Source organism: Hordeum vulgare, unplaced genomic scaffold (genome assembly GCF_904849725.1).
Source record: "Hordeum vulgare subsp. vulgare unplaced genomic scaffold, MorexV3_pseudomolecules_assembly, whole genome shotgun sequence".
Lineage (NCBI taxonomy): Eukaryota > Viridiplantae > Streptophyta > Magnoliopsida > Poales > Poaceae > Hordeum > Hordeum vulgare.
Genome location: NW_025422489.1, coordinates 209,404 through 227,731, shown reverse-complemented (window position 1 = coordinate 227,731; position 18,328 = coordinate 209,404). Strand labels below are relative to the sequence as shown.

The 18,328-nt window shown below is 46.5% G+C and overlaps 1 non-coding gene across 1 annotated transcript; it reads right to left on the bottom strand.

Annotated features, from left to right (window-relative positions):
- Nucleotides 1-450: 450 nt before the first annotated feature.
- Nucleotides 451-524, bottom strand: TRNAM-CAU. The gene has a single exon. It is a non-coding gene; the product is annotated as a tRNA-Met (tRNA).
- Between the last annotated feature and the right edge of the window lie 17,804 nt (nt 525-18,328).

Here is an 18,328-nt window from a genome sequence, read left to right as displayed (position 1 = left end):
TCTTCCCAATAGTATTCCTTAACTCATGAATTGATACACTTGTTCATTCTCTTTCTATTTCCACTGGTTTCTTTTGTTCACTTGCAATGCGGCATTTGAATCCATTTTACTCCACTTCTCTCTCTTTTCTTCCTGATGAGGGTGATGTACTCCGGGTACCTGATCATCATGACTGGAATTCCAGAGGATTCCTTGAGTACTCGTTACTTCGAGGTCAAATGGTGCGATGGTATTCATCCAAAATAGGAAACTGGTAGCGACTTGCATTTGATGGACTCTTCCTTCCTGTAGGAATAGGGGAGAGTGGTAACGTGAGCCACCTTTCCTTTATACAGCAGTAATAGCACATGCAAGTTCCTAGGGTCTATATAGCTAGTCAAGGATCATCAAACAATTAGCAAATCATCAGTGGACTCCAAATAGCTATTTCATTGAATCGTACACGTGATTAGGCGGGGACAGGATTCGAACCTGCTGTCTTCAGGTCATGAGCCTGATGAGTTGACCAATTCCTCTACCCCGCTTTAGTCTAAACCTTTCATTAACATACATAAAATAGAGTTCGATGCCAGGCGGATACTTGACATGTTCCCCTCGGGATACCTTCTTCTTACATAAGCATCTGTCTCTGAGGTTGACATAACAGATCTAGCTAATGATACAGGAACCGTTGGCCAGATGAAAGGAAGCAGGCAAGTCGATTGATCAAGGAGAAAACCTTGATCTTTCCTTTACCCCTAGATTTCGGATTATCCGGAAGGAGCACGAGGAGATTTGGCACATCAGCACGCATTCCTACTACTTGTTAAAACAAACTGCTATCATGGCGAAGCTCTACTAAGCTATATCAATAGGCTCCGCTCCTTTCCTGGACTGGACTGAAACTAATAGGCTGCTTCCTCGTCTGTACTTCAACTAGGAGGTTGTTGATATCACTCTAGATTCTCGAAAGGATATTGGATTGATTTCAAATCAAGGAAACTATTGAAATCGGGTAGCGAACCTATTGTTCCTTATTCTTTTGTCCTCCTCGGCTCTAGTTGAACAATGCACACACCCCGCTTTAGCTGCACATAATAAGGTGATCCGTGAGGCGGCTAGCTATTAGTTAGTGCGATGTGCAGTGAAGTGAGAGATCTCTCTACTCTAGTAGACCAGATGAAATAGCTGCAATGACTAATGTTTGATTGGGAAGACAGAATACATACGTTGACGTGCCCAGTCGAGCTACCGTAAGGTAGTCTAGTTAAGGAAAGGAAACCGGCTATTCCCCTCACGCTAAGGGTGCGATTCCTTACTCTCGCCAAGATTCATCTTTCTCCCCAAGCTGGGTTTAAGCTTTCTATCTGTCCTTTCAGATCTGAACAAAAAATAATAGAATAGTAGGGCCCTTGATTTATGGGATAACCCGACCAAAGCATAACGATAGGATTCCTAGCAAAAGGCAGGGCAAGTGAGTTCTACACGATATTCGATAATGAAACGAGCCTTCCTCCTTCCTGGAACCTCTGGATCCGAGGCCCCGGCACCCGAGTAAGTTATCAAACCTGTTCTGTTTGCTTGTTTCCCGTAATCCGTAACAGAGGCCTTTGCTGGCACTTCTCGTCTCACCTAGCGCGATGCGAAGTTCAGTAGCAGACCAGAAACAAATATCGACTTCTACTCTCCAAAGCAGACCAGAAACTAGTATCGACTTATCCTCGGGGGGAAGAAGTCTTCATTGGGCCCATTGTCAAATAGCTCTGAGGAAAAGGCTGCACTGAACTAGAAACCACTAGGTTCGCCTTGCCCGGGAGGACTTGATCTTCTTGATTCAGCAGATCAACGCATCCCACTATCTGAAAGAAAAGAAGGAACGCAACCTTTCTCTTCTCCAGAACTGGACGGGGAGAGTAGTATCCTGCACTAACCAATTAGAAGCAAGAGCTATGGGCATACTTAACTAGAACTCCCTCTTACTTAACTTCACTAACCAGCCCTAACTTAATGGAACTTACCTTAGTACACTATTTCTATTATACAGAGCAAGAGAAAGAAAACGATCTTCTTATCTTATCAATCCTAAGCAGGAAAGTCCTGTTAGTGAGTGGTAAAACAATAGATCCGACTAAACTAGTCCTCGTAGATTCAAGTAGTGGATCGGTACAATGGTTGTCTTCTCCTTTTGTCCGTAACAGGTCCAAAACTCAAGACTTTGCGCACCCACCATTCACTAAATTAAGGAAGAGAAGCGGGTTGTGAAGCCCCTACTTTGAAGGGGCTATTCTGCCCTTACTTTTTGTCACTCATACACGAAGTCAGTAGTGAAACGGGTTCCCCTACCGTAATCTTTCACTAGCCCCAATGGATACGCACATTCGATAGAATCATAGTTTCCCCTACTTTCAATTGCTAATCGACGATGAAGCTCTTTCCCCTTTCTTCGACCTCCTTCCTGATATCCCTTAACTAATACTTGCCCACCTCCTCTCATTGAGCACTGTCTTCAGCAAAAGCAGGTTTCTAGTTTGCTTTGTTTGCGGACAAGAAGGGAGAAGTGAACTACTGACTAAACCAGAACTCATACTAGCCCATTCCTTCCCAGAACTGCACCGACTACAAGATGTATGAACCTATCGATCCACTTGTAGGGCGGAGATTGTATTTCTCTTTCGAGCGTTCAAAGCTCCAAGTGCTAGAATCAATGGATGCATGCCCAGCTCCAAATACAGATGCAAAGCCTCCAGACGGTGCTGATTCGGGAAGTAGTTGCGGTCACGTTTTCTTCTGGTGGATGGTATCGATCAGCGTTTGAAGGAAGCTCTGTTTTCCTATCAGCATTAGTCAGCTTTCGAGTCCTTCAAGCGAGTGCCGCAGGGAAAGGAAGAGTATTTCATCATGGCTATTTATTAGGACTACTTGGATAAGTTAGGACAGTTTCTCTAAGGCCAGCTGTTGAGTTAGTCGGTTCATAGGTTGTCGTAAAATATGGCTTTTGGAAGCCTGGACTCTGATTACCGATTATGAAAGCGAGGACTCTTTTTCTCTCTCCCCATTAACGGAAAACTATCTTAACCTCCTTCAGCAAGTTCGTTATCTACAAGTAAGTTAGAGAATTCCTGTTGTCAAGCTAGTTATCTTATACAAGACTTTTCTATAAGGCCTGCAAGCAGGTTCAGGTGGAAGCAGGAAAGTAACACCACCTGGTTTTCTCACGGGGATGCCCCTTCCTTTCTATTCTATATTTGGCTGGGAGCCTTCTTTTACGAATAAGCCATTCTCTACCTTTCATCTCCCTGAGTCACAATTGGTGGTAAATCTACGGTTTATGGTTCACATATTTGCCATCTGGAAGACTATTTCCTTTTGATCAGCTTCTCTACATGTCGAGAGACAGAAGTCAACCATAGCCATAGCACAGAAAGAGAAATGAAAATGCCCATTGTACAGAATGCAATTCCACTCCTGAATAGTAACCCTTGTTTGTGGCTTTTGAGTCACAATGAAAAGGAAGAAAGAAGACTTTTCTAAGCGGCATCGTCCTGATTCAAGCTATTGATCAACCTTCACTTTCACTTCCCGAAGGGCGTTCGAAGCACCCAATCAAGGGTACTTCTCTCTAGCTTACAGAAACAATCACTTAGGCTGACGATGAGAAGTTTCGCCCCATGGCGAGTAAGATGTTTTCCAATCCATGGGAATGAAAGACATAGATAGCGAGCGGGCTACCCACTCTAAACCCACGCCAATCCTTACCATTGGTAACTCTAATTACAAGCCTAATTTGGAACAGAATACCGGTATTTTCTTTTGATTCAAGCACACGAGTCCGATCTCCGGTTAGTCAGATCCATGCATCGAAGATGGGAGCTAGCCAGGAACTAGATATGGTATTCTCTTTACTGCGCGCGATAGCTTAGTAAACTCTTTCCTGATCTGTTCTATTGGGCTCACTTCTGCTTATTCGCGTAGAGAGGCATATTTCATTCGATTTGGCTTTAGTTAGTACTTTTTTAGGGCAAGAGTAGGATTCAGGGAAGGAAGTGCTTGCCTTTCACCTGCTGATTGATTCTTATCTAAAACGATTATGCTTGGTCCTATGTAAATAAATGTCACATGCTATGTTTTTCTATGGCCTAGAAACGGCTTTATCCACCTGTTGTAGGGAATGCCTCAACGCATGTGTCTACCCACTCTTTTGTGTAATATGCTGGAACTCTCTCTCACCTCGAAATGCCATTTATAGATAGTTAGAATGTGCTTGCTGATATCGAAACACTCCTGGGGACGCCTGACCAACTTGAGATGCTCTTGTAGAAAGAACTCTATTTTGATCTAATCACCGGAACAGCAGCTTTAGGGCAGTATCCCACAGCTGGCTAATAAATATGCCTTTGCAGTCGTTATGAGCGATATCTTGGCGTACCATTAAAGGGAGTCAGTGGGCACCGTAAGTAGTAATCGAGAACTTGATGAACATACCAACCAGTATGTGAATCCGTAAGTGGAGGTTTTTTAGGCTATATCTAGCTTTCCCTGCCTGGTGAGCCTAGTCTTTCCATGATTTCAGTTCAGAAGGACTATCTGAATGCCATATACCAATCTCAATCCTCCAGCTAATAACCTATCACACACAGTGTGATATCTCCCTTTTCTCCATCTGCAGAAACTCCCTTCCCTATGTGACTTCAGCTTTCACCGGATGCGGAATTCTCGTTTTGTCCTTGGCTTATTCTTTCTCATGTCTCTATATAGGTATTCTTGTCTCTCTGCTCTGTTGAGCCTTGTTGCCATTTCTTATCTCCGGCTATGTGCCCAGCCCACCCGATCCTATTGACCAGTGCTGTCTGACCGAAAGGGAAAGATTGGGGAGAATACCTTGAGCTTGCCTTTTCCTTGGATACTCAATGGATTTCCCACGGCATTAAGGATTTCCTGTTTCCCCGAGTCAATCTTCCAGTTCCGGTTTCCTTTCAACCAATTCCAATCAGAGGAAGGAAGTCGGCTTTAGTTGCTCGCCCGCGCCTCCTGGGCTAATTCAAATCCTATGCTCCATGCTCTTGCGGGTTTGCTCCATTTGAACTTGTCCACACTGGCATAACCAGTATCTCCCCGGAACTAAGAGGCATGGATACCCATCTTTATCGATTCAAAGAAATGAATAAGTATCAGCGAGGCGGGGAATACGGGCCCGGTAGAGATAGGGATGATCGGCAAGCGCTACGAGCGGGGCCGATGTTTCGTGTTGTGGGTGGCCATCGGATTGTTCAGCGTGCCCATGCGGATCCCTACCAATGTCCTAGACTACAAGTTCGACAAACTTCCGGCTTGGGTCAGGATACAAAGTTACCCGGGATGGGCTTGCCCTCTGGATCACGCTGGGTCCTTGCTTGTTCCAACGTCATGCTAGGAATGTATCACGTGCCCATGCAAACCAAAGGAAAGCAGATACAACTATTACAGATCCTAGTCCTATTTCCCATCAGAACATAAGGGAGTGGGCTTCCTTTGTAACAGCTCTGTTCTGGTCGTGGCTCACCTCACTGGACCAACGCTTCTGGTCGGAAGCTGGTCGATCGCCTGGTCGGCAACCGGCACAACACCTTTGCCAGTGGGATTTCTGTTGGTTTTCGTACTATGCGCAATGAAAGTTTCCAAAAAAGGAGAGCTCTAAAAACAGCGTTCTACGGGGAGAATGTGATTTTTGTATACTTTGACCCCATACTGGCATGAAACTGATCGGAAAAAGGACCTCAAAAACACCCATTTATTAGGGGAATGTGAAAATTGATGGTTTTCGCCCATACTGGCATGAAACTTTCTCTTTTATTGAGCTCAAAAACAGGCAGAGGCAGAGCCGCGTCGGGCAACGAACAAGTAGAGAGTCGGAAGATAGTTGCAGCTAAAGCTAGCAGTAGTTGGAGCTAAAGCAAGCAATAGGTGTTCGGATAGTTGTGTTGATAGAGGTTGCTATAAGCCCTTGATTGGGGAGACCGAGGGATAGCAACGCTGAACCACACTATTCTTTTCTATTTAGATTTTGCCAGTGCCTCCCTTTGTGGCAGAGCGAGCGCCTTGACTAAGATAGATTGACTCTTTCATTCTTTTTTTTATTTTATTCTGGTTCCAATCGTTTGAGGAAAACCCCCTTTGGCATCAATGAAACTCTGTTATATAGGAGTTCAAAAACCTCATTTCGTTTGAGAGATAGTGGAATTTCTTCTTTCAACACGTACATCGACGAGGGTGTCGATGACTTGAGTGAGGAATGGTCATGTGCTAGAGGCCGTACCTTTGGAGTAAGACCTCAACAAGGGGGTGTGCAGTTTAAATGTAAATGACGAGCATGGAGAGGCCAAGGTCATTTGTAATTAGGTGTGGCTGATGCAAGAAGACTGGCGAGCTGTCCATGGTGAGAAAAGTTGTGATGCTACTGCAGGGGGCATCCTGGTGTAGTTGAGGGCGCAGAACTTCTGTGCGGGTACAACTGGCACTTAAAAGACCTTCCGTGTAGATGAGTTCTCTTGAGTGAGACTAATCGAGTTACGAAGAAACCTTTGCGATGGTGCTGTGCAGTTGGGTTCTCTATGGAGGAACTTCGTTGTGGGGACCAAGGGGTCTTCTTAAGAAGAGTTGCTTTGATGAAAAGAGTGTAGCCATGATGGCAAGTCAAGGTGGGGCCCTGTGAAGGCAAGCCTTGTGTATGTTGGCGTGATGACGAGAGAAAGGAAATGCCCTGGAACAATAGCTGTCCGTAGCACACCCTGCAATGACTTCGACCAGCGGACCAGCCTATCCAATACCCTACGCCATGACCTTAGAAGTTCGTACCCCATGATATTCAATGACACCCGTAGACATTTGATCATTCATACCTCACAGTACGCTTTCTTTCTTTTTTTTGGACTTTGAATTCCAAGCGAAGGAAGCTCAGTGAAAGATAGACTGGGATTTGACAGCAAGAAGAAAGCAATCATAGTACGCGGCACACACCGCTGACGAATGAGATTGACGTCCCAAACCAACACAGGTTCAAGACTAAGTGCAGAACCAAGAATGCCGTGGATAGAAAAGTGAGTGCTTCCTCAAGCTTCATGAAGGAAGGGTCCAAGGACCTAAGCGACAACCTCTACGAAAAAGAAAAACCTATATATAGATAGTGGTATGTGTTCGCTGACACTAAATAGACTTGGCTCGGGGCAGAACTGAGTGGCTAGGCTAAGTTCCCTAGTCTTCTATTGGCCTACCCACCCCTACGACATGGAGGCGCTTACCCTTCTCCAACAAGCGTTCCACCACGCGGCGATTGATTACCGCTTTCCGTCTCAATCCGTTCCAGACCAAGCCCCTTCTCTGATCGGGGGAAGGTCATTCTAAAACATCAGATCTCCCATTGATGCTGATCAAAAATAAGTTTATCCACCTAGAATATATTCTAGGTACCGAAAGATTGGATGTCATTTCTCAACACCAGGCGGGACGAGCAGCCCTATACCACGTGTAGCCACACTCTAGTGTCCTTTTCTACTTAGTTGGACAGATCACTTCAGAAAATCGTATAAAAATCAAGCAAGAAAACGGATGCGCTAACGCGCAACGGCTTTCGCGCTAGTTGCTCAAAAAATCGTATAAAAATCAAGCAAGAAAAAGGTTCTGGCAGGCTGCGTGGGACTGTAAATCCTCTTTCGCTGGCTGGGCCCTTTGGACTCGAAATCCAAACGGAGTGAGTGGTTCGATTCCACTCTCAGAACGAGACTGAACGAAAGAAAATGCAAGTGAAACGAGACGAGAATCAAATTGTAGGCTTCTTTCCTAAAAGCGGTGGTTCTCGCCTCCCCGTGCCCAAAGCGGGGTGGGCGACAGCGCTGCGGTTCTTTTCTTTATCGATCGGTCGTGACGCCTTTTCCTTTTGTATGAGAAAGCGCTACAAAACATCCTTCTCGCGGGTTATCTTCTACTCAAGCAAGCTCTCTCCTATTCTTCATCCACCAACTAGCAGGAACGTAGGAGCACAAGAGGGTCATCATCTTCTGAAACGATTGGCTTTCGATCTGCTTTCCAAGAGGTGGTTTCTGACATGACCAGAAAGAGTGGAATTCTTGTTAGGATTGGCATGTCAAGTTGCTTTCTCGGACCCTAACATAAACCACCTTATCCTCACTCAGATTGTTCTTTTGGACTGAGCAGAAGCACGACCTCTATCTGACGTTTTCTCTATCCCTTCTAATCTCTCAATGGCATTTCCATCTCTCGATTCAATCAATCAAGTAAGTCCGGATGACACTTGTCTTTATTTAGTGTTTCCCCGGCTATTCAGCCATTACTTGCATCTCAGGTTCTTTGTACCCTTTTTTAGTGCCATGCACACTGAGGTTTCTGGCATGACCGAATCTTTTGAGAATATCGCTTATTACGTTAATTTCTTCATCTTGATGTACTCAATCCATTCAAATTCCATAATTCCAATGCTATAGTGCCGTTTTTGAGTTCCTGTTTAACGACGATGCAAGTGTATTTCAGCAGTGGATGTTCCCTTCTTTTGTTTTTTGATTTACATGTTTTGGCTCGCTTTCGTCTTTTTCTGCGGCTAACTAGTATAGAAAATCCAAGTGGACGTTGTTCTTAAACTCCATAAGGATTAGAAGGTGGTTCTACCTCGTTGGATGGCATTCGTAAGCAGCTATGATATTTCTTATCTTTGATTAAGCGAAGCGACCTGGGATCTTTCAAGGAATGAGATCCGGGTATATAGTCATGATCTAGTGTTTAAGGATTTTATGACTGACCTCCTTATGAGTCATTTTCTTTACAATGAAATTCCGTTAGCTCTGTTTCCTCGCTTCCTCCGGCAAAAAGAGGATAATCGGTACCCCGCTGCTTGATCATTAAACCTGAAAGGGGATTTTTTCTAAGAAAAAGGTATCCATCTATAAAAGGCCAGAAGGAATATTTCCCTGGATTGACTAGTAGTGAAGATTATACATCATAGGTGCGCCCCTTGACCCGAGGAATTGATCGACAAATCATAGGCACCAACTGGACCAGGGCATCTAAATTCTTGTTAATATCTTCTTCGGCGATTGGCACCTGGTTATATCCTGAGTGGGCATCCAAGAGGCTCAATACAAGCTGCCGAATCTACCAGTAGGTCAGCTATCGGCATTGGATACTCGTCCTTTGGAGTGGCAAGATTCCTGTTTCTGAAGTCAACACATAACCGCTGACTTGCCATTCTTTTGAATCACTGGTTCAATATTTAGATATCCCCGGATGTTCAACTTCAAGGCTAGGGCTGAGATGCTCCATTAGTGAAAGACCAACAATCCAATCCAATAATCTTCTCGTTTCATCAATCCAAGTCAGAAGTGGCTTCGAATCAAGTCATTTTAGTTCATCCTTTTTCGATCGATGAGAAAGAAAAGAAATAAGGGATTCTGCGGCTCAAGTCTCTGAGCTTGATTGCACATAGGGTGAGAGAAATCTACCTTCTACTAAGGTGTACTGTGTGTAGGGCCCTGCTAAGTCTTAAAGACCAACTTGAGGACTCAAGCCAACCGCTGACTGACTTCTCGATGGCCCGATAAAAGCAATTAGAAAACAAATATAAGTAGTTCCACACACAGGGCTTTGTTTGAAAGACAGAGGTATGTTCGTAAAGGTAGGCTAGGCGCAGCGCAATCCTTAGAAAGCATACCTAGATTCAAAGCCCACTCTTTCCTTCAGCTTCCACCGCTGTCTTATGCGGCAAATAACCACCTAGGGAGTAGAAGTTTCTTATTGTTTTCGGTCTTTTTTTCGCCTAGTTGTCTCTATTTCGATTGCATTCTATGTCAACAGGTTTTTTTTAGCTTTATCGATGTCAACAGGTTTTTTTTAGCTTTATCGATAACTATAACTATCTCCTCTTGATGGAAGAACAGAAATCTCATTTGATTCGCTAGGAATAGGAAAAATTGGAATAAGCAGATGGGAGATTGGATTGGGACGACCAGTCGGTATTCGAAGATCCTTTGGGCTTAAATGAAATAGACTAATAAAGACATTCGCACAGAGCACACGATTCGCTAACTAGTCAGGATTCAGATTTGGTAGTTTGGATCAGTGATATCATGACCTGAGCAGGCATCCTTCACCTCGGAATTTCCCATATTATGAACAGTCAAAGTTCACGTGGATGCTGCTTTCTGTCTCGGATACTGGAATTGGCGCAACTGGAGCAATTATCCGAGATGCGGCGGGCATGTTCATTGCGGCCTGCAGTGTTATGCTCCCTCGGGCAATTGACGCGACATCAGCGGAAGCAAAGACAATATCTGTTGAGGGCGAGCCCCGGTCCCGAAGATACCTGATTCTAAGTATGTTATCGAAGCGTTAAAGCGAGAATTCACATCTGTAAAAGATTCCCACATTCCGTGAGATTCGTTGCCTACCAAAGAAAGGTGCAAATAAGCCATTTTATTCGATTTTGCCTCTGCTGATCCTGCTCATGCTTTTTTTTATCAATTGGTAAAGTCTCTCAGCCTTGCAAAGTGGAAAAAGAGATGGGCATCGGATCCATGTTTCGCTAATCCCGAGCTTGAAGAGAAGTGAATGCCCGTGGGGAAACGAAGAAGGCCTAGGGTTATCTATTGAAAACCATGCATGCCCAGATCTATTACGAAAGTTGGAAAAACACAATGGCCAAATGCACTTATTTTCGAAGAAGAATGAGGCAATCGATCATCCGGACGAAAGGGATATGGAAAGTGGGCTTGTTCTTCACTCTATAAGTAAATATAACAGGCATCCATGGTTAACAAGTAGAGACTTCGCCTTTCTCTAAAGAGCCCAAGATGTCCTGCTAAATAAGATGTATTGTGAGCACAAGATGGACCTGAGCTCCTCTCTTAAACCAAGGCATACTCTACTGGCTTTCCCTTTGCCAGGATTGGAAAAAGATATAGAGCATCCTTCTTGTCCTCGAAAGTAATAGTTGTATTAGATAGTTCCTCAGTCAATTTTTTTAGTTATTGTTTTGTTTTCACTTCAAACTTAAATGTTCTTTGAATCCCCTCTTTAAGGCATATAAAATTAGTACTCTTCCTGAGCTAGCTTAAGCATATCTCGAGCGAGTGAGTTTCCTTCCATCAAGTTCTAAGCGATCAAATAAGGTCCTTGCTCTCGAGCCAATGCCAATACCAATTGAGAGGGTCTAAACGATGGATTCAAAGGAGGTTAAGGGCAAATGCAATCTCTGAGCCAGTTGGAGAAAAAAGGGCATCAAAGAAAGTGTCAGTTGGACTTTCCCTGCCAACCCTACCCAAATTTCATACCCAGCAGTTTTCGTGCCTCTATTGATATTTCGTTCCTCTCCTTACGTCGAGCGACTGTCGTTCCCGGGTCTTCACTATTTGATAGAAGCCCACATACCCTCTCTTCTATCCCCCCTCTACCCTACAGGTATAGGAGGCCTCGGTATCTCGATTTGCAAAGATGGATACCTACTCCGCATCTTATCTACATCTGCGGGACAGGTTTGTGCGTCCCCTTCGTAAATGATCTCAACAGGATCCGGAGAAACCCCAGATCCCCCCGAATCATCATCTTCGGACCCCGAATCATCATCCCACCTTTTACGCTTCCGCGAAGAAGACGGGCCTGCCTCCTTAACCCCATCATTTGCTTCTGTGCCTTCAAGGGATTTCATGGAATGAGCCTCAGGCTCGACCACGGGATCCTCGGGATCTGGCGTCTCAGGCTCTCCTAGCTCCGCGTGACGATATTTTCTCGCCAGATTCGCGGCGGTTCTAACGAACTCGCTTTCCTCTCCCTCTTCCAGGTAGGCTCGAAAGATATCCTGAAGAGTATCTTCACCCTCGCCCTCTCCATCCCATAAGACCTGAGTTTGTGTGAAATCGCGCAAAGACTGCCCTTCCTCTAAAGGAACCTGGGTTCCTACTTCCTCGAAAATTGTCTCGACGCGGGAGCTTAGCTCCGACAGAATTGCTTCATGAGGGGCAGACCTGGCTATTTCCTCGCGGAGGTCAGGCAAGCCGCCAACGGGAGGTTGGTCTAGGGGAAAGTCACCCTCGTTAGGCGCTTTGGCCATGACGAGAACGTCGAGATCCGCCCTTTGCGGGATTGGATTAGTTTGCTCGTTGAAATGCCATAAAGCGCGAACCAACATCCGTGATACGAAAACCAAAATAAGAATGAGGAAGAAAAAGATATCGTGATGTAAGTCAATGATCATGGGGCATCTGTTTTTTAGGACTCACAATTTCCTGCACTGTGCCTGTAGTGATTTCAGAATTCGGCAACTTCGCCTACTAAAAGATCAGTTACAAGAGCACAATGCTTTTTGTGGCTTCCTGCTCGGCAGAGAAGCCACGCTGCCGGGGTGGTCCTGTCACCCGGAGAAGATTTCTTTTCTTTGCTGATTCCTCTCAATGAAATTTGCCATGTTGCACTAAGTTACTTACGGATGTATGCATGCAGTCCGGGAACACTTTGGGGTGAACACCCATCCGAACAAGTAGGGTCAATAGTTCAGCATTTAGGCCGTAACATTTAGCAAAAAACGAATCTTAAACCCAACAAGTGCTCTCCGAACCAAGCTAGATAGTCTCCTATCACTAGGCTCACCAACCAACCTGGACTTTGATTCTTTCTTATTATTCTAACCGGATATAAAAACCATAAGGATTGTTTCCAGCCGAGAGTTCCCATATGACATAAGCGCTCTTGGGTGGGGTGGGCCCTCATTCGCCAGGTCTTTGAGTGCCCGTCGTACCACGTGGTTGGTACACTAGGCTGATAGATACTTTACTTTAAGGATCTGGCACCTTCGCTAGACGGAGAGTAAGCGACTTCTATTAGCACCGGACCGTCGAGTCGAATTTCTCGTGTCATGTGCAACGTCCATCAATGGTGGTTCATTAATGTCCATAGATTTAGACTCCTTCCCCCTTCCCTTATACGCAAAAGATCGAGAGGGGCCCGAACCCAAACCGAGAACGTAAACAGAATTCGACTCACTCTCGTATGGCTCGCCCTCGAGCCCTGGGCGAGTCGGCCGGGTCTTTCCCTCTTGTTCTGTTTCCGCCACGATAAAGACGCACGGAAGAACTATGGTATGCCCAGCGCGTGGAGGATCCGTTGAGAGTGTCCCTTGTCTCGGTAGGGAACAGTACCTATTGTCTTGAAAAAAAAGGTCAGTGCTACGGTCCCCTATTGTTTGATCCAATATTGACCGGTGCGGATCACGTTCTACTACCTCCGGTCCGTGGTTCGACCTCCCGTAGTGGTCCTTGCTTTTCTTTTTGAAAGCTCCGCGGGGCCAATTTTGCGTACTTGCTCAGCGTGCCCCCCTTTCGTCGAGTGCCCCGCCCGGTTCACAGGGCTGTTGGCCTACCAAGCAAGCACTTGCCCGCTGCTCCTGCCGCCTGCCAAGTGGGCTCCGCGCTCGTTATCCTGACTGTTCTCTCTGCTGGGCCCTTTCCTATTGCTCTAACCATAAGCTATGGCAATTCCAGCTCGCACCCACTCTGGCCCGCCCAGCGAGGCCTGAGTGAGCTCAGTGGTCAGCCCCTGACGTTAGGGGTCTTTCGCTTTTGCCAGATCTATAGAGATATTACGAGTCCTCCGTCCCAGATTCCCTCGCCGCGGCCATCTGGTTCACCGGTACTACCAAAAAGTCTCATGCTTACGTTACTGTGACTGATATATAAGTATGATCTCGGACTACGAAGACCCAGTCGTGCTTCTGGTTTCCATTCTCATCATCATATTGAAGGAAACTCCTCGTGCTCTGCCATAAGAACTTGGAGTCCGTATCATGGTGAAGGTAAGGTAACGCTGTGATTCTTGCTCAAAAAACTGACCGAACACGTTCGAGTTATTGGCTCGTCCGACCCGGCAGCATTCATGAGTCGCTCGTTCAACTGTCCCTCGGAGACACGGTCGAGAAGTGCCATGCATGGTCGCCCCCCCCCGTCCTTTCTTTCTCTCGGTCCCACCAGGGTGGGCCCCTCTGGGGTAATAAAGAAATGGATAAAAAAAGGGGACTTCTGCTACGGGCTATGCCACCCATTACTTATGAGGGAAGTCGCATCCGTCCCATCGCAAGCACCTACAATGTCATGATCACATTGGTTTATCCTTTTTTGGTAGTTCAACGGACGGTCGCCCCTCCAACAAGAAAAGGTAGAAATATGGAAACTTCTCTGCCATTTAGATCGGAGAATTTATAGAGGAAATCGGGTTTTAAATTTCCAGAAACCACACGATTATATAGCCAAAGGGAATACGCCGCGCCTAAAATCATCCCAAGCGCAGCTAATGTGGCTACTAAGCTATTTCTTTGGAAAGCTCCTACTAAGATTAGAAATTCCCCGATAAAGCTGCTAGTGCCGGGTAAACTCATATTGGCTAAAGTGAAAAAGAAGAAAATGGTAGAGAAATTCGGCATGGTGCTCACTAAACCTCCATAATATCTAACAAGTCGAGTCTTATGTCGGTCATATAGAACACCAACACATAGAAAAAGGGCTGAAGAAACCAGTCCATGACTTAACATAAGTAAAATGCTACCTCCAATTCCCTGTATGTTCGATAGAGCCTAATATTCCCCCAGAGTACGCTGCTTACCCCCCGAACCGTACAAGATAGTTACCACCTATCATACGGCTTTCTAACTCCACTTCTTTTTCTGGTCGTTCCGCTCTGTCGGATCGATGGTAGTCTCAGAGATCTGGTAACCTCCGACATTTTTGACAACACGCTTCCTGCTTCCGTTTTGAGTTGCGCATCTTTCTCCCCGGGGCATACTATACTATAGTATCACATCGTAGACCCCCACCCCAACTCTATCTTCCTTATCAGTGAACCGGAACATAGTGCATAGGTACTCTTCGATGCTGCGAGGACGAGACGAGGTGACATACTACGATCACGCACTGAAGTTCTGCCCTTCGGCTCGGCATATGGAACCTCTCAGCTGCTCCCTCGGGATAGGTAGGCCCACCCCCCCTTTCCCGAGAGGCGGCCGGGCTGTGTTTCCCCTGCGGCCACCCAGTGGCGGCAGAAAACGAAAAAGGGTGGGCTCCGCGCGGTTCGCGTTTTATTGTAAAGAGAGAGCTTTTCATTCTCTTATAGAAGCCCGCGCCCACGCGGGTAAAGCCCAGCGAAGCTGCAGGGAGCACTGAGCAATGGGGGGATGAGGGCGACTCCGCCCACGGGTTGGACCACACCACAGGCAAAAGTCCTTCCACGGCAAGAGAAGGGTGACCGGAACAAGAAAAGGGAGCTAGTCGTTGGAGGGAAGACAAGGCTCGTTCCGTGCGACTCCACAGAAGAGTACGCGCGCTAGAAAAGGCAGCCAGCTTAAAAACGCTAGCTAGCTACTTTTGTAGCCTTTTTTAGTTTGGTTGCCTACGCTTGCTCTCCGGCGCGCTACGGCAACACCCCCTGCTTGCTTCTTTCTGTTCGACGCGGAGCTCGCAGCCTCCCCACCCTTGCTTAGCGTTCCACTTGTGATCCTGGAGGATTTGGAGAAATGCGCCCGACCATGAAGAATGGATTTTTTATTTTCTTTCATGTGAACGGCCCTATCTTGTAAAGAATGGTTTTTCGTGCTATAGACCACGTTGAGAAAGACCAACCAACAACACAAATAAAGACCGTTCCATTTGGGTACCTCGAAAGGGAGGTGCTCTTTATGATGCTACGGACGGCTGTCCGAAGTGCATGCAATGACGGGCTCGGATAGGATAGGATTGTGCGCGCCGGGCCCTTCGGGTGTCCATATTTTGGCCGACCTTAGCGTATATACTATGTTATGCGGCCGTAATATTTTGATACCTTCCACCGCTGTTACGCCAGAAATCCAAGGTTCCACACGAGCTCCTGTTCTGCGGCGTGGTGGCAGGACCGCTAGGGGATTGGCTCCGGGTGTAGGTAGGGTCAAATCCGCAGGGGTCATGCAAATACATAGGCCCCTTCCCTTCTGCCGAGTTGTTTAGAAGGCGCTTTCCGTTCTACGGTCCCTCGGAGCGAAGGGTTAGGCAGGTAGTACGGGCCCTCTGACTTCCAGCTATGTGCTGTGTGCGACTCCCGCGAAGCGAATGAAGGGAAGCTCTTCGAGCTTTCTCCGCCAGCGGCTTATGTAGTGGTCGGCATTCCTACGTGCTCCGACTGATCCCCACTGGAGATTATATGAGGGGTCTTGGAAACTGTCGTGACGCTTTGGTGACGAAGGTCACCGGGGTGACTATGGAAGGATTCCGTGGTAGTCTCTGACTCCCTCCAACTCAATCAATATCAAGAACATGTCGTGAGCATGGGGGTTTGGCCGACTACTAAACTAGACTATTGGCTAGGGCTTTTCTAGTTATAGCTTCTATAGTGAGTGGCCCTTCCGCTTTGATCTAGTTGTAGTTTGTATTGTACTAAATTGAACACATATCAAAGAAAGGCGATCAATCAATAAGTAGTTGCCCTTCTCCGGCCTGGGAAAAGCAGCGAACTCGTTAAACTAGGGGCTTTTTTATTCATGGTCGCTACTGTTGTATTGTATATTGTCGGGGGAAGCTACTGCTTTTACGACAGCTCCGCTTCCTCGTCTTGCTTCTACTTTGCTTGTTTGCGCGAAGGCTTAGAGTCCTTTTCGCTAGGTCCAAATTCGTCAAAGCGAAAGATCTGATCCAACGGAAATCCCGCATATTGAGCGCAGCTGATATGTGGCTACTAGGCGCGATCATCCCGCATGCCATAAAATAAATACTTCTTTTTTTTATGGCCCGTCATATAAAGATAGAATAGATATGGATAGAGAGACATTCTATTGATTCGCGAAATGGCTCGTCGATCCAAATGAATCATTCTTCTGGTCTCTCTCTGCCCCCCCGCCCCAAAACTGACCCACGACACAGCGCCCATTCGTTTCGCGCGCGGGAAGGCAACGAAGTTCAGTTCAAAAGACCGCAGCGGAGTGGAGCAGCCGCGACACGAAGTTCCTTACCTTAGCTGGATCTCGCTGGTGCCACCTAAACGGTAGGTATAGGCGGCGGATGTCTGACGTTTGGAGTTGTCGTTCGTGCACCTGTCCCCAATAGAAGAATGAGTGATCCCTTCCCCTGCGGATCATGGCCTTACCACTAGGTCCCCGATGGCCAGCGGGGGATTCGGTATAGCAGCTCACGTTCGTTTGCGCTTCGCGTTCCCGCTGGACTGGACACGTGTTAGCTGTAGGAAGTATGGTTACGAAAGTGACTTCGGTTCGCCAGTTCAGGCTCAACTCCTCGCTTTACGTTAGCGGACTTACAGGTCGGGCCGGGGCTCCACGCTCTTTCTTTCTGTGTGGGACGATGCCGGGGAATGTGTCGAGGCGGCGAACAACAACAAGACAACTAACTACATTTGCTTTTTCCCTCCATGAGATGAGCCAGTGCATTGGACCGATGGATAATAGAACTGAGCTGGCCAAACGCTTGGGCGCTCTACATACGATGTAGAAAAAATCAGATACATATCGATTTCTTTCTGATGGATCCAGAATAGATAGATATCTTGTATCATCAATAGATAGAAAGAGGTCAACCCTTATTATTGATAGAAAACCTTTCGATCTATCAGAACAGATCAGGCCATCTATCAATCGATTTGAATCATCTCGCTTTTCGTTCATTTCAGCCACGCCATAATAGCCGCCACAATAAGAAAGAAGCAAGCGAAACAGCTAGAAGCGCTCGCTTCGCCGCGCCCAACAATTCTTATTCACGGGAAAGCCAACCGAAAGATTCGATTCGGACTTCGTAGAGCCGGTGCTGCTGCTGTCTGCGTAGGGCCGTCCCCCACTCCCGTCCCGGGGCGCTAAGGGGTTTTGTTTTAGGAACAGACGGCGGTGTTTTGCTGACGCCTCGAATCGACGCTTTTGTTGCGACATGCTAAGTTTTCTCCCCTATTGCTAGTAGGTTGATGGGTCGCACGCCCGGCACACATGTTTTGGCCTTGCTTGTGTGTCCATAACTCAAAATAGGTGACCTAACGGCCGCCGCCCGACTAAACATACCAATAGTCACCAAATTCATATGGGCTACTGAGGAGTAGGCAATGATCTTCTTAAGATCGATCTGTCTTAAAGTGGTCAAGGAAGTATATATTATAGCAATCGCGCTTAGAGTATAAATGAAAGGAGTGAAACAAAGTGTCGCTTCGGGAAACATGGGTATTGAAAATCTTAAAAACCCGTAGGTTCCCAATTTTAAAAGAATTCCAGCCAAGATGACGGATCCAGCCGTAGGTGCCTCTACATGGGCTTCGGGTAACCAAATATGAACTGGTACCATAGGCACTTTGACGGCAAAAGAGG